Raw genomic sequence first — 16,259 nt, forward strand, 5'->3', positions numbered from 1 at the left:
AAAAGTAAACTGGGCTTCCTGTATTTTATCTGGCTATCCTTTTTGCAGAAGGCCTTCCAAATAACATGAACAGTCAATTAACATATTTTATATGTATTATATCATATATATTTTTACAATAAAGTAAAAATAAAGTGTTGAAGAATCTCTCCCACAAAATACTTATTAATAGTAAGGGGGGGAATAATAAACTTACAACAGGGAAACCTGAAAGTCGTAACCTTTTTTTTTTTTTTTTTTAAGATTTTATTTATTCACTCATCAGGGAGAGAGAGAGGCAGAGACTCTGGCAGAGGGTGAAGCAGGCTCCAGTGCAGGACTGGATCTTGGGACTCCAGGATCATGCCCTGAGCCAAAGGCAGACAGATGCTTAACCGCTGAGCCACTCACACGGCCCTGAAAGTCATGACCTTAAACAAGAGGTGCAAATTACACCATCATTAAGGAGACAAACACACAATATGGTGCATTAAGGAGGACACATCAATTCATAACTCTTAACAAGTCTGAAAATTGAACGAAGTGGTTTTTCTAAACCATTAAGTTCCCTAAAAAATGTTATAAATTTTTCATTTACACATCGAGAGGGGAGAACACAGACCTGGAATATTAAAACAGTCCAGGAAAAAGCCATATTCCTGAAATTTTGGAATATATTATTAGATCTTAATCTAATCTCGAGGAAATATCCAACAAATCCAAACTGAAAGATATACTACAAGAAAAGCGGCCTGTACTCTTTGAAAAAATGTCAAAGTCATGAAAAACAAAGAATGATGTACCGTTTTAGATGACTCTAGACATGACAAATGTGTGATTTGGGACCAAAAAATTATTTTTCTTTTCTTTATTTCATTTTTCTTTTTCCTTTCTCTTTGCTTAAGGGATATTACAGGGCAATTAGCAAATATTAATAAATCTGTAGATCAGCTAATAGCATATCAGTGTTAATTTCCTGCTTTAGCTAATTATATTGTGATTACATAAAAGAAAGTACTTGCCTTTAGAAATAAAGGGACATCATGTCTTCAAATGGTTCAGGAAATGTGTATATATATTCTATATATATCCTACTAGTATCCTACTGTTGACCAAAGGCCTTCCAAATAACATGAACAGTCAATTAACATATTTTATATGTATTATACCATATATATTTTTACAATAAAGTAAGCTAGAGAAAAGAAAACATTACCAAGAAAACCACGAGGAAGAGAAAAATACATTATAGTCCTGTATTTATTGAAAAAATTCTACATGGTAACTCAAGCAATTCAAATTTAGGTGGTTCAAGGGTCACCCATATAAATATTAGTTTTTTAAGGGTGTCACTACAGAATATCACAGACTGGGTAGCTTAAACAACAGAAATTTTTTTTAAAAATTATTCATGAGAGACACAGAGAGAAAGGCAGAGACATAGGCAGAGGGAGAAGCAGGCTCCATGCAGGGAGCCCCACGTGGGACTCGATCCCAGGTCTCCAGGATCACGCCCTGAGCCAAAGGCAGATGCTTAACCGCTGAGCCGCCCAGGTGTCCTAAACAACAGAAAATTATTTTGTCCCAGTTCTGGAGGCTGGAAATACATGATCAAGGTGTTGGCAGGGTTTGTTTGTTTGTTTTTTCCCTTGAGGCCTCTCTCCTTGCCTTGCATATGGCTGCCTTCTCAGTGTCCTCACATGGCCTTCTCTTTATGGCAGTACACTTCAGCTATCTCTCTCCGGATGTCTTAATCACCTCTTCTTATAAGGACACCAATCAGATTGGATTTGGAGCTACTCTAACCATCTCATTTTAACTTCATTATGTTTTTGAAGGCTCTATTTCCAAATACAGTCACATTCTAAGGTACTGGGAATTAGGGATTCAACAAATGAATTTGGGGGAAGGCACAGTGCAGTCCATAATGATGTAGATATATAAAGAGAGAAACCGAGAAAGCATATGGCAAATGTAACATATTAACAACCGGGAAGTAGGTGAAGAGCATACAAGCATTCTCTGAACTTTTCCTGCAACCTTTCTATGTGTCTGAAATTTTTTCAAAATTAAAAAAAAGAAAAAGACCAGTGGAGGCACCTGGGTGGCTTAGTTGGTGAAGCTACCAATTCTTGGTTTCAGCTCAGGTCATGATGTCGGGGGTCCTGGGATCAAGCACACTTCTGGCTCCATGCTCAGTGGGGAGTCCACTTCAGGATTCTTTCTTCCTCTTCCCCTCCCCACCACTTACCACTTGGTTACTCTCTCTCTCTTTCTCTCCTAAATAAATGAATAAATAAATATTAAAGAAAAGAAAAGAACAAGTGAAAAAAGAAAAAGACCAGTAAGATTTCTACCCTCATGGCACTTAGGGATAAGGTAGACATACAGTGAACAAGAAAAGAAGGTAAGAAAAAAAATGTGGTACTGAGAACCCTCAAGAGGGCAGATGTGAAGGACTGTGTAGGTCAGAGAGATACGGGAGAGCTTGATTCTTGTTTCACAGAGTCGAAGAATGAATCTCATGGACAACAGAGAGTGAGTAAAGCAATAGAAGTTTATTAGGCAAAGATAGAGAGAAAGCTCTCAGAAGTGAGAGGAGTCCTGACAGGGTTGCCACTGAGGGCGTTTAGTGGCAGTCTTGGATTGAGAACTGATTACAAAGCTTGTGGCCTTGAGATTCTTGTGCAGTCTTGGTTTGAGGAAGGACTATTTGATAATACCTTTAATGACTTACTTCTTTGTGGTCTGGTGAGTTTCTATGATTACTTGGGAACCATCAAGGGGAGATACTCCCTAAAATTTTGGAGCTAGGGAGCCAGATTTATTTTTAATTTTTTTTTTCTCTGTTTTTGCTGCCTTATCTCTGTTTCATTGGGATGGGTAAGAGCCTGACTCTGGGCCTTTTGGTGTCCTTGGGATTTATGGGAGCCCAGAGATTTATGGGATCCCAACTTTGGGCCTTTCCCTTATCTTTCTCTGCCTAGCCCCATCTGTCTCTAACTCAAGAGCATGTCCTACAGATTTTAAGACTGAGCATGATGACTTGTAGAACCTGTGCCCAGACAGCTATGATGAGGAGAGCCTTCTAGTTGCTTCGACCTTTCAGCAGAGGCTGTGAGGAGGGAAAGGAACCAAGCGTGTCTGGATACCTAACCCTCTCTCAACACTTGGAAAGTTTTGGAGATTTTGGAATTTCTCAAAGTTTGAACTCTTAAGAGTGAAGCTAGAGAGCATTATTATATTTTTAATACACTTAACACAAGGATTTTCTATGCTCCCAAGAAGTAAATGATATTGAAAGGACATTCCAATGATATTGAAATACCATTCATTTGACAAAAATACTTTATGCTCTGATCTTTAGTCCAATTCTGTGGGGTGCAGGTGCTCAGGGCTTTCTACCAGTTGGGCTCAACTAGCTTTTCTGCTCTACTCTTCCTTTGCCCTGCCCTCCACTGAGTACTTTCTGTACTTCTACCCAGTGTTAGACCAGCCTCTTCTCTCTGCTCCCAAGAACTGCTACTGTTCATCCCTCAAGGCTGTACCCTCAGACTCCCTGACTTAAAAGCTGGGCCTGTGGGTCTTCACTTTACATGGCCCCAAATGTATCACTGACACATAAGGAAGACTCAGGACCACACACAGGTAAAATCACATTTTTGCGCCAACACAACATGGATTGGCAGAATTAATTGCCCTCTCCTCTGGACTATCACAGCATTCAGAACTACTCCAATCCTATTTCAGCCCTTGGAATGACATCTTGATATTATCTGTGCACCTATCTCCCCCAATACAATCTGGGCTCATTTATAATTCCTATCTTATGACTCATCTCATTCATGCAAGCACAAAGCATAGGAATGACCAAACATCTATTAATAATCATTCTAAAAATAGCTCTCTTTACTGAATACTGGCAATGTGTCAGGCACTGTTTTAAGCACTTTGTGTACATTATCCCGTGCAATTCTCACACTTATCCCATGAAGTAAGTGCTATTACTATCGCCATCTTACAGATGGGGGAAATGAGACACAGGAGGTTTAAGAAATACATCCAAGGTCACAGAGCTAGTAAGGAAAGGGGCAGGGATTGAACAGGCTGCCTCCAGAGCTCCTGCTCTAATGTTAGCTACCACTTCTCAAGCACTTATTCTGTGCCTGGCATGAGATTCAACACCATCTTCTTTAATCCCTACACCCTTACTTATGATTCCCATTTGAAATAAGAGAACTGAGACTCAGAGGACTTGACCACACAGCCATGAAGTCACTCATCCAGCAAGCCCAGGCAGGCTCTACACCCTCCGGGCCTGACCTGCCTCTGGCCCTCCACTTCATGCGGGCCTGAGTGTTTCACAGATACTTCAGGAGGAAACCAGACTGCACACAGGCAAAATCCTTCAAGAGTAGAAATGGGTAAGATGGAACAGTTGGGCAGAGGCGGTCATAGTGGTGAAACCCATGAAAGCCGGCAGCTCAACTTCCATAGTGTTCCATGTCTAGAAGGAACCACAGAGCTCACAAACTCCAGTTCATTCCACCATTGGTCAAACTTCCACTTTAACTAACTGATCTGAAGCAATCAAGAAACCTTTATCATTCCAGAGCACTCTTTAGGTAAGAATTATGTCAGACACTGAAGTTTCACTCCTTGTAATCTGGAGCCATAATTAGTATACATGCACCAGGCTGGTCATTGCAATTGTAAAAATATTGGGAATATTTCCGTCCCAACTGATAAAACTGGTTCTCCCAACTCCCTTGATTGTCTATCATTCCCTAGGAGCCCTCCCTAACGAAATTAATATTGACAAGTGGACCATGACCCTGCTTCTACACTAGGCCAGTTTAGCCCATTTCTATCCATTACATATACCCTGAATTTCTCTCATCTCAGGACTTACTGATTCTTGGCCAATGTGTTTTCTATTTTAATACCACTGAAGTAGACAGCACTAAAGTAGGGACAGTCCAGTCCCTGGAACACCCAGCCAGAGACAGGTAGCTATGCCTTTTCTCTTGCTGTAAAAGCAATTCATATTCTTTGTTTAAAACACACACACACACACACACACACACACACACACCGCTGCCTGGATGGCTCAGTCAGTTAATTGTTGGACTCTTGATTTCCACTCAGCTCGTGATCTCAGGATCATGAGATCGAGCCCGGCATTAGGCTCCACATGTGCTCCCTCTCCAAAAAAAAAAAAAAAAAAAAAAAAATCAAAAAATAAATATTAAAACATACACATTGGAAACTACAAAAAAGACTAAGGATCAAAGTCAAAGTAACACATGCTGCATCGCCAGTCAGAAATATTTGGGATTAGATGAGTGGTATTCTGTTTAGAAGTAAGAATAAAAATGTCATGGGCAGCCCAGGTGGCTCAGTGGTTAAGCATCTGCCTTCAGCCCAGGGTGTGATCCTGAAGACCTGGGATCAGGTCCCACATCAGGCTCCCTGCATGGGGCCTGCTTTTCCCTCTGCCTGTGTCTCTGCCTCTCTCTCTCTCTGTCTCTCATGAATAAATAAATAAAATCTAAAAAATAAAAAAATTTTTTAAATGTCAAGTAAGGTGCAAACTCAGACTAATGAGATTTCTAGCCCAGTGGGATGGAAGACAAATCATGCTTGCAGTTGAGTGGATAAGTGATAAAGGTATACCCAAGAGGGCTCTGGGAGCTTAGTGGAGGGGTCCATAATTTATGGCAAATTCCTCTTCTTGCCTTTATTTTTTTTAAAGGTTTTATTTATTCATTCATGAGAGACACAGAAAGGCAGAGACATAGGCAGAGGGAGAAGCAGGCTCCCTACAGGGAGCCTGGTGTGAGACTTGATCCCAGGACCCCAGGACCCCAGGATCATGACTTGAGCCAAAGGCAGATGCTCAACCACTGAGCCACCCAGGCGTCCCCCTCTTCTTGCCTTTAGATTAGAATTGCCTCAATGGCCATAGTGAAAGTGTAGGTTGGAAGAAAGAAGCCAAGGAGTACATCCAGCCTTTTTTGGCAGGGCCTTTGTCAGGGAAAAAGAGCTCTAGAAGTTCACAGGCAGAACATCCTAGCTCATAAAAAGCTGAGAATGGGGTACCTCGGTGGCTCAGTTGGTTAAGCATCCAACTCTTGGTTTCAGCTCAGGTCGTGATGTCATGGGTTGTGGGATCCAGCCCCGTATGGAAAGAATTAAAAGTTCTCTCCAAAAAAAAAATAAAAAATAAAAATAAAAAAATAAAAAGTTCTCTCCCTCTGCCTCTCTCCCCTGCTTGTGTTCTCTCTGTCAAATGAATAAATAAAATCTTTTAAAAATTTAGAAGAAAACTGAGTTGCATCACTTCAGGGTACCATACTAGCTCCTCCAGATACAGAGGAACCCCTTTAAACTGAGGGACCCCCAGTTCAGAAGACAAGAAAGAGAACTGAAGAAAGAACCTAAATCTTGGAAATTCTGAGGCCAGTATTCTCCAAACATAAGATCCTTAACCAGTTGCCCCCTCCATTGGTTCATGAAGGAGCTATGTAATGGGGCCCTGTAAATCACTGAAGGTTCTAGCGCAGCCTTCTGTACAAAGTTCCAAGCTTTTTTTTTTTTTTTAGATGTATTCATTTATTTAGAGAGAGAGAGGGAGAGAAAGAGAGAGAACGAGCTGGGGAGAAAATCCGACTCAGGGCTTGAACCCAGGATCCAGAGACCATGACCTGAGCTGAGGGCACATATTTAACCATCTGAGCCACTCAGGTGCTCCTATAATTCAAAGAGAAGTAAGGAGAAGTAAGTAAACCTGACTCTATTTGACAGGAAAGGAAAGGGGACAGGGGGTGAGAGGTTGGGGAAGAGAGGAACTAAATTCATAGACCATTAACCACATGCAAGGAACTGTGCTAGATACTTCCCCTACATTCGCTTGCATGATCCTATCATTCCTATGACATCATTCTATTTTTATCTCCATATTATAGAAGAATGGACAAATTCACAAATTTGAAGTGATTTGCCCAGGATCACCAGCTAATAATGGCAGTGCCAGGATCAAACATAGGTGTGTCTTCATCCAGAGCCAATGCTCTTCCACAAAACATGTCTATCGCTGTTGTATTAGGTCAGATGGAAGACCGGCCATTTGGCAAAATATAGTGGTCAGAATGTAGAACAAGGAATCCTGACAAGGTCACAGAACATCTAAGGACACGATTCTCCCAGAAGCATATATTCTAACAATCCCTCCTTTGTTTCCCTTTCTTCTTTGTCTTCTTCCTCCTTCTTCTTTTTCTTTTTTCTTTTCTTTCTTTCTTTCTTTCTTTCGGCTGGCTAAAAAGAACTCATTAAATTTTTATCATTTACAAAAATGTTGTATGGTTTAAAAAAAGAGAGATGATGCTTTACCAGAGTGTTTAAAATTACATGATTCTGAGAGTAGCACCAAGATTTGTTATAGAAAATACTGCTTGTCTCCCAAGTGTCAGTACTTGGATGCCAATCCAGCATGTTCCTATTTATTATTTCCCTACAATTAATTATAAATCAATTACATCATGCATTTTCGTGAAAATAATTCTACGCACTTTCTATTTGTCCTGATTTTATTCCATTTAAGATGAAAGGTGGTAGTAATATTGAGGGGAATGATTTGCTGCGAGAACAACATAATTAACAGGTAGCACTTACTGTGTGCCATGCTTTATGTTCTAAATGCCATATGATTAATAACTCATTTGGTCCTCACAATAACCCTATATAGTAGTATACTACAATATTCCTCTTTTACAGATCAGGAAACTGAGGCACAGAGAGGTTAGTAACTTCCCCCAAATCACATGGCTAGTAATTAGCAGATCTAATTTTCAAATTCATTTCCTTTCTTTTTTTAAAAAAAATTATTTATTTGAAAGAAAGAGAGCTGGGTAAGGGGGAGAGGGAGAGAGAGAATCCACAAGCACACCCCCCACTGAGCACTGAGCACAGGGCACCCACCACCACCACCATAGGGCTCCATCCCAGGACCATGAGATCACCACCTGAGCCCAAACCAAGAGTCAGCCACTCAACTGACTGAGCCACCCAGATGCCCCTCCTTTCCTTTTGGAAGACACAAGAAAATTCAGTTTCTCTGAACATTAGAAGAAAAGGAAAGGTGTCAACAACCCAAACTTTGAATGCCAACATATACTTGGCACAGTTTTAAGTGTTCTACATGTATGATCCAATCCTCATACATCTGCTATTTTTATTCTAATTTTACCCATAGAGAAAGTAAGACACAAAGAGGTGAAATAACTTGCCCTGGGTGCACAGCTGGTAAGTGCCAGAATTAATAAAGCAGAGTAAAATGTTGAAAAAAGTATGAGAGAAAAGGCATTAAAAACCAAGGTCATTGGAGTCTCCATGGCAGAAGGCAACCTGACCCGAAATTCGTCACCATTTCTCACACGAGAGAGAGAAAGCTACTCTTGAGTAAGTCCTGCAGGCCACGCCTGGGTGATAGAAGTTTTCATCAGTACATCTGGTTCCTGCCCGGGTCCCTCCCCGCGACATCGATGGCGGTTACAAGACTTCTGTCCTCGACCACTAAAGTGGAACCCGAAGATGAGAAAGCCGTCAGATTGCCCCCGGGTCAGTGCCTTCATAGGCTTTCCCCTTCAGTTCTCGTCTTGCCGGAGACTTCAAGATCGTTCAACGGAGTCGACCCTCTCTCTGATCCTTCAACACTCTTCGCCCGCTTTCATAACATCCCCTCCTGCTTTCCCTTCTGTCTCTGGATCTTCCTCTCAAAGTCCTTTGTCAGTTTCTTCTCCTCTATGTGGCTTTTTTTTTTTTTTTTTTTTTATTCATGAGAGAGGCAGAGACACAGGCAGAGGGAGAAGCAGGCTCCATGCAGGGAGCCCGACGCGGGGCTCGATCCCGGGTCTCCAGGATCGCGCCCTGGCCTGAAGGTGGCGCTAAACCGCTGAGCCACCCGGGCTGCCCTCTATGTGGCCTTTTTAATTTTATTTTTTTAATTTTTTTTTATTTATTTATGATAGAGAGAGAGAGAGAGAGGCAGAGACACAGGCAGAGGGAGAAGCAGGCTCCATGCACCGGGAGCCCGACGTGGGATTCGATCCCGGGTCTCCAGGATCGCGCCCTGGGCCAAAGGCAGGCGCTAAACCGCTGCGCCACGCAGGGATCCCCTCTATGTGGCCTTTAAATATCAGGTTCCAACCTGGTACCCTCTCTCCCCTCGGCTCTTCTATCCTCCACCATGGCTGTAAATATCTGTATGCTATTGATTCCCATGCTTAGCTCTGTCTGTCCTGGTCTCTTCTCTGGGCTCCACATCTGTGTATATCTGTATTGTCAACATTTCAGAGTTAAGACTTTCAAAACAGGGATCCCTGGGTGGCGCAGCGGTTTGGCGCCTGCCTTTGGCCCAGGGCGCGATCCTGGAGACCCAGGATCGAATCCCACGTCGGGCTCCCGGTGCATGGAGCCTGCTTCTCCCTCTGCCTGTGTCTCTGCCTCTCTCTCTCTCTCTGTGTGTGACTACCATACATTAAAAAAAAAAAAAAAAAATTAAAAAGATGTTCAAAACAGAACTCCTGATCTATCCCAAAGCTGCTTTTCCTCCCAATCTTTTCCATCTTAGTAATTGGGAAAAACCAGCTACCAGGTAGGGGTTTGTGCCAGAAACACAGGACTCAGCCTTGACCACATCCAGCTTTTCACTGAGGCCTGCAGATTTTTTTTTTCCAGAATAGATCTCAGTCCCATCTATCTCTTTCTATTGTTTCAGCCCTGGTCAACTCCATCTCCCACCCAGTCAATGGCAATAGCCTCTTAACTGCTTCAGCGTTTTACAATGTAGCTGGCATCATCCTTCTCCTGAAAACCTCCCGGTGACTGGCCATCTTGCTTCAAATAAGATCCAAGATTCTCGGTGACTGCCTTTGGCCCCCTTCACCTCTCCCCTCGCCTGCCACCTTTGCTGGCTTCTTTCAGGGCCTTGATCAGAGCAAACTCTTACCTGCTTCAAAGCCTTTGCTAATGCTGCTGACCCTGAGAGGACTAGACCCTGTCTCCTCTCTCTTTAGTTGCCTAATTCATTTTCTGAGGGCTCGGCTTCAATGGCATCTCCTAAGACTCCCCGTCTCTCTTTATGTCTCTCATTATGCTCTCTGAAAGCTCTTAATGCATCCTGTGCTTTTCCTCCTAAGAGATTATTTGATTAATATCTATCTTCTCTAACTGAATGTAAGCCTCAGGAGGGCAAGGACCTTGTATTTTATTCACCAGTCTATGTGACTGACAGAGGTCTGACCTTAGACTTAAGATACATTTTTTTAAAGATTTTATTTATTTATTTATGAGAGACACAGAGAGGCAGAGACACAGGCAGAGGGAGAAGCAGGCTCCCTGCGGGGAGCCTGAGAGAGGACTCAATCCCAGGACCCTGGGATCATGACCTGAGCCAAAGGCAGACGCTCAACCACTGAGCCACCCAGGTGTCCCAGACTTAAGATATTTTCAAAGTGAAAGCTTTCATCTGGCTTCTTTGTTGAGTGTTTTCAGTGTTTAATAAATTGGGATTTCTCTTTCACAATCTCCCACCTGAGTCCTGAGATAATGGGCAAGGATGGCTTAGCAACTTTACTGACTGTCTTTTTTCTCTCGTGACAGGACTAAAACACATGCTGCTGCTGAGAGACGTGGCTAGCTGGGAGGGGCGGGAACTGGGCAGTGAGCCACGTGGGAAGAGGCCCTGCGTGTGGATGAGGTTGTTTAGGCAAAGCTGGAGTTTCTCGAATGATGAGACAGGACACTTACACAGAATGAAAATGCAAGGTTGCAAATTCTGTCTGAGAGCTGGAAAGGGGAACTGAGTGATGAATGGGGTTGGGGGTAGGGGGCTGGGAGAGGTTCAGAAAAGGCAGTACTGGCTACTTCATAATTTACTGCATCACTTCTGCTTTCAGCATCTGCTGTGAACAGATGGTGGGCAATGATCTCTTTAGCCAACTGAGCCAAGGAGGGAGTAAACCTCCCCAGTCTTTGTAAACTATAGACTGCCTGTGTGTTAGCCCAGGAAGGGGGCTATTGCCCTGCAACAATTGATAATTAGCTCGAGATCTCCCTCCCCCAGCTCAGAAATCTTATCTTTGATTCCTAAGTGAACTATATTGATAACTTGGTCAAATATTGACCTAGGTTTTCCTCCAAATCCCTGAGACTCCTTACTTCCCCCAGCCCCAAATCTAGCTATCCTCAAAGATTTTTTAATAAATAGGTGGCCTTTCATATCCTTGGGGGATATGCCCAAATTAAAGAACAATCCTATTAAAAGGGAGAGGAACTTTCATGAATCCCTTTTTCCCAGTGGTGTTTGGAAATATTTTTATGGTAATTACATTATTTAAATAATACAAAGTATTATAAAAGCATAAATCCATAAATGTTGTTAGGCTTATAGCTCTTTACAGCTATCAAAAAACACAGTTATAAATTAAACACCAACGAAACTACATGAAGTTAAAAAAAATCAAAATACCATCATCACTTAATGTGACAGGTTACACTTGGGTAAAATGAAATCACCTGCAACATGAATATAGTGGTGACAGGTACAGGGCAAATTCTTTTGTGCTGGGCATCCTGCACCACTATTTACTGAACTATGACTCTATTCTCCCATAATGTTCCCTTCCTTGGTTTCTTCATTCCATCGTGGCGTCAAGTAGCTGTCACTTGATGCTAATGCATTGTTTTCATATTATTTGCTTCTGTTAAAGTTTCATTAGATTATGGCAATTTGGCACTTTGGTACCAACAAGAACAAGCACAAATGGACCTGCAATACTGAAATTGTATTATCGGAGGATCATACAGATCATCTAGAACTGCACACCATCCCATATGGCAGCCACTAGCCATACGTGGCCGCTGAGCACTTGAAATATGGGTAGTCTGAATTAAGGGGCACATAGATGTAAACTACACTCATATCATACTCTGATGACTTAGAATAAAAAAAAGCAACAAAGCTCATTCAATATTTTAAAATTGACTTCATGTTAAAAATCACATTATGTGGGGTACATTGGATTAAATAAAATACATTGTCAAGATTAAGATTAATCCCATTTGGGGTTTTTTTTTAAGATTTTATTTATTCATTTATGAGAGACAGAGAGAGAGAGGCAGAGACACAGGCAGAGGGAGAAGCAGGCTCTATGCAGGGAGCCTGACGTGGGACTCGATTCTTGGTCTCCAGGATCAGGCCCTGGGCCGAAGGCAGGCACTAAACCACTGAGCCACCCGGGATGGCCCCCACCTGGGTTTTTTGTTTGTGTTTATTTATTTTTTTTAAAATATGGATCCTAGAAGGGCACCTGGGTAGCTCAGTTGGTTAAGCGTCTGCCTTCAGCTCAGGTCATGGTCCCGGGGTCCTGGGATTGAACCCCATGTCTGGGGCTCCCTGCTCAGTGGGGAGTCTGCATCTCCTTCTCCCCATCCACCCCCCCAGCTCATGCTCTTTCTCTCACTCTCTCTCAAATAAATAAAATCTTTAATATATATATATATCATTTAAATTATATTATACACAATGTATTTCTGAGACAACATGGTCTAGAATAATTGTGAGAGAGAAAACATGTGTACAACAAACTGAAAATACTGTATAAAAAATTCTCATAGAAAACGTGGGGGTATCCAAAACACATAGATTTGGTTTCTAGTTTACTACTGCTCTAGCATTTAATGGCTGCATTCTTTCTCAGAAGCTAAGGGTACAAAATCAGCATAGGACTTTTCTCTGCTTTCCCTCCAGTATCCTAGCGATATATTTCTGTGGTTTTCCCACATGGCTTCCTTGTAAAAGTGTCTGGGGAAGGCACTTCCATCCCTCCCAGAACATATGTACTGCCATATACGGTCATTTCACAATCATTTGATCAAAAATTGTTGTCTCCTGGGGAAACTCATGGTAGATAAAAGACCAAAAAAAAGTGAGAATGTACTTTTTGGGCAGATTCAACAACTACTTCCCAAGCTACACACAACTACCGAAAATCAGGGACTACATTAGTTAAGGAATTGGTCTAAAACAATGTATAGAGGGCAGCCCAGCTGGCTCAGCGGTTTAGCGCCGCCTTCGGCCCAGGACGTGATCCTGGAGACACAGGATCGAGTTCCATGTCGGGCTCCCTGCGTGGAGCCTGCTTCTCCCTCTGCCAGTGTCTCTTCTGCTCGCTCTCTCTCTTTGTCTCTCATAAATAAATAAATAAATAAATAAATAAATAAATAAATAAATAAAATGTATAGGAGTGCCTAGGTGGCTCAGTCAGTTGCATATCCGACCCTTGATTTTGTCTCAGGGTCCTGGAATTGGGCCCCAAGTCAGGCTCCACGCTCAACATGGAGTCTGCTTGAGACTCCCTTTCTCCCCTTCTGCCCGCTCCTCCTCCCTGCTCTGTCTCTAAAATAAATAAATAAATCTTTAAAAAAATAATAAATAAAAATAAAAATAAATAATAAATAAAATAATATATAGCCAGCTACCCAATCGCATTCACATAGCAATTTATCTATTTATTTATCTATTTACAAGAGACACAGAGAGAGAGAGAGAGGGAGGGAGAGAGGCAGAGACACAGGCAGAGAGAGAAGCAGGCTCCATGCAGGGAGCCCGACGTGGGACTTGATCCCTGGTCTCCAGGATTACGCCCTGGCCCAAAGGCGGCGCTAAACCGCTGAGCCACCCGGGCTGCCCCACAAGTATTTTCTGAATATCTACAGACACAAGGCCCCGCAGTAGACACATGTAAAACAGAAAAGCAAATAAATCAGAGATTTGCTGTCAGGAAGCATCCAATAGAAGTGATAATGATGTGGGTAGGCCTGGTCCGAGGACCTAAAGAGGGTCCCGCAGGACTAGTGAAGAGGGTCCTTGGCTTCCTGCAGGATGGAAATCAAACATGAGCCAGCAGTAGGTGAAGTCAGAATTTATTGAAGATACATATACAGAAAGAGTGAGAGAAATACAGTATCCAGGAGATTCAGAAAGGAAAAGAGCATGAGTTTCATCTTTGCTTGGGGCCTGGGGTTTTCTTAGTGATTGTGGTCTGGTATAGTGCACGTGTCCTCTTAGACTCCAGGAACTGGTCAGAACAAGGACAGGATCCAGGTGTCCATAGGTCACTCACTCCCCGAAGCCAGGGGTTTAGGCATCAAGGTATTTGGAGTCAGTGTCTTAGAGAACACTTATGGTGACCCCACCCGGTCACTCCTTAGATGTTATCTATTGTGCTGGAAGACTCCAAAAGACATCGTATCTTTTTGTTCCTTACAAGGAGGACATGTGCTATTGCGTTACAAGATGTGTGTACAATGGGGTGGGTGTGCAGGTCCTAGTAAGAATAGAAGCAAGGAGAGAAGCAAAGGGGAAAAAAACTCCAGCTTTTTTTTATGGGGTCCCTCCAGTTTCTCTGTCTCAATAAAACATATCAAGTTTTCTTCCTTTTTAAATAGTGAAAAGTTAATCCAATATATGTTCTAAGAATAGTCTAAGTGAGTTCTATATCTGAACTCCTTTAATCCCCACAAGCCTATGAGGTTGCTCTCCATTTTATAGATAGGAAAACCAAGGCAAAGGGTTATGAAATACTTAAGGTTCTATGATTATTAAGTAGCACTGGCAGATTTCAAACACAGTCATATGAGCTTTTTAGTCACTATCCTATCTTGCTTCACTTTATTTTTTTAAGGTTTTATTTATTTATTTTTTAAGATTTTATTTATTTATTCATAGACAGAGAGAGAGAGAGAGAGAGAGGCAGAGATGCAGGCAGAGGGAGAAGCAGGCTTCACGCAAGGAGCCTGATGCAGAACTCGATCCCGGGACCCTGGGATCACGCCCTGAGCCAAAGATACATGCTCAACCGCTGAGCCACTCAGGCATCCCTTACGGGTTTGTTTGTTGTTGTTGTTGTTGTTGTTGTTTTTAAGATTTTATTTATTTATTCATGAGAGACACACAGAGAGAGGCAGAGACACAGACAGAGGGAGAAGCAGGCTCCATGCAGGAGCCAATGTGGGGCTTGCTCCCTGGACTCCAGGACCATGCCCTGCGCCAAAGGCAGGTGCTAAACTGCTGAGCCACCCAAAGATTCCCCTAAGGTTTTATTTTTAAGTAATCTCACAGTCTAGTGGCAAAGAAAATATAAGATAGGCCAGATGGAAATATGAACAGTATGGATTTCTGTCACTTGCTCTACCAAAAAAAGTGTGACTGAAGTAAACTATTACAACATTCTGGCCATGGTCTCTCTTTTTCTGTGCTCCCCTCCCCCCATTTCACCTCATGGAAACCAGATCACAGGGAGTAAGGAAGAGGCTTTTTCTGTTTGTGTTTTCTAAGAAAGGGTTCTTGAAAAATGAAATCACTGTGATCAAATGAGGAGTCTGGTAGGATGGGCCAGATAGAACTAAGTGGCAAGTAATAAAGGTACTGAAAAATGCCCCTGGAATTTAGAAGCTAAGACACTGGAGAGCTCTATGAGACAGTTTTTCCAGGAGGTCAGGTGGGGTTCAGAATGTGGACTGACAAGTGTGGAGAAACAAAGGGATGGTGATGTCATGGAGACAGTGAACTATGTTACTGAACTGGAACCCCTTTTAGGTTGTTGTATCATCCTTTGAGGGGCTGGGATAACTTTAAAAGAAGATAAAAATAAATTTCTTTCAAAAGGCCAATAAGCAGATGAAAAGATTCTCAACAGGATATGTAAACCAAAGTGACCATGAGATCATCACTTCACACTCACTAAAATAGCTGCAATAAAAAAGGGGATCCCTGGGTTGCTCAGCGGTTTCGCCCTGCCTTTGGCCCAGGGAGCGATCCTGGAGTCCCGGGATCGAGTCCCGCGTCGGGCTCCCGGCATTGGAGCCTGCTTCTCCCTCTGCCTATCCCTCTGCCTCTCTCTCTCTTTCTGTGTGTCTATCATGAATAAATAAAAAAATAAATCTTTAAAAAAAAAAAAGGACAGTAGTAATGCGCCTGGGTGGTTCAGTCAATTGTACATCAACTCTTGATTTCCTCTCAGGTTATGATCTTGGGGTCATGGGATTAAACCCCACATTGAGCCCCATTTGAAGCCCCTCATTGGGATTCTCTCCCTCTGCCCTTCTCCCTGCTCACACATGCTCTCTCTCTAAAATAAATAAATGATGTGATATAATGAACACTGAGTATTATGAGACTGGTGAATCACTGGGAAATAAAATAAAATAAAATAAAA

The sequence above is a fragment of the Canis lupus genome, chromosome 17 (assembly GCF_003254725.2).
Source record: "Canis lupus dingo isolate Sandy chromosome 17, ASM325472v2, whole genome shotgun sequence".
NCBI classification, from domain to species: domain Eukaryota; kingdom Metazoa; phylum Chordata; class Mammalia; order Carnivora; family Canidae; genus Canis; species Canis lupus.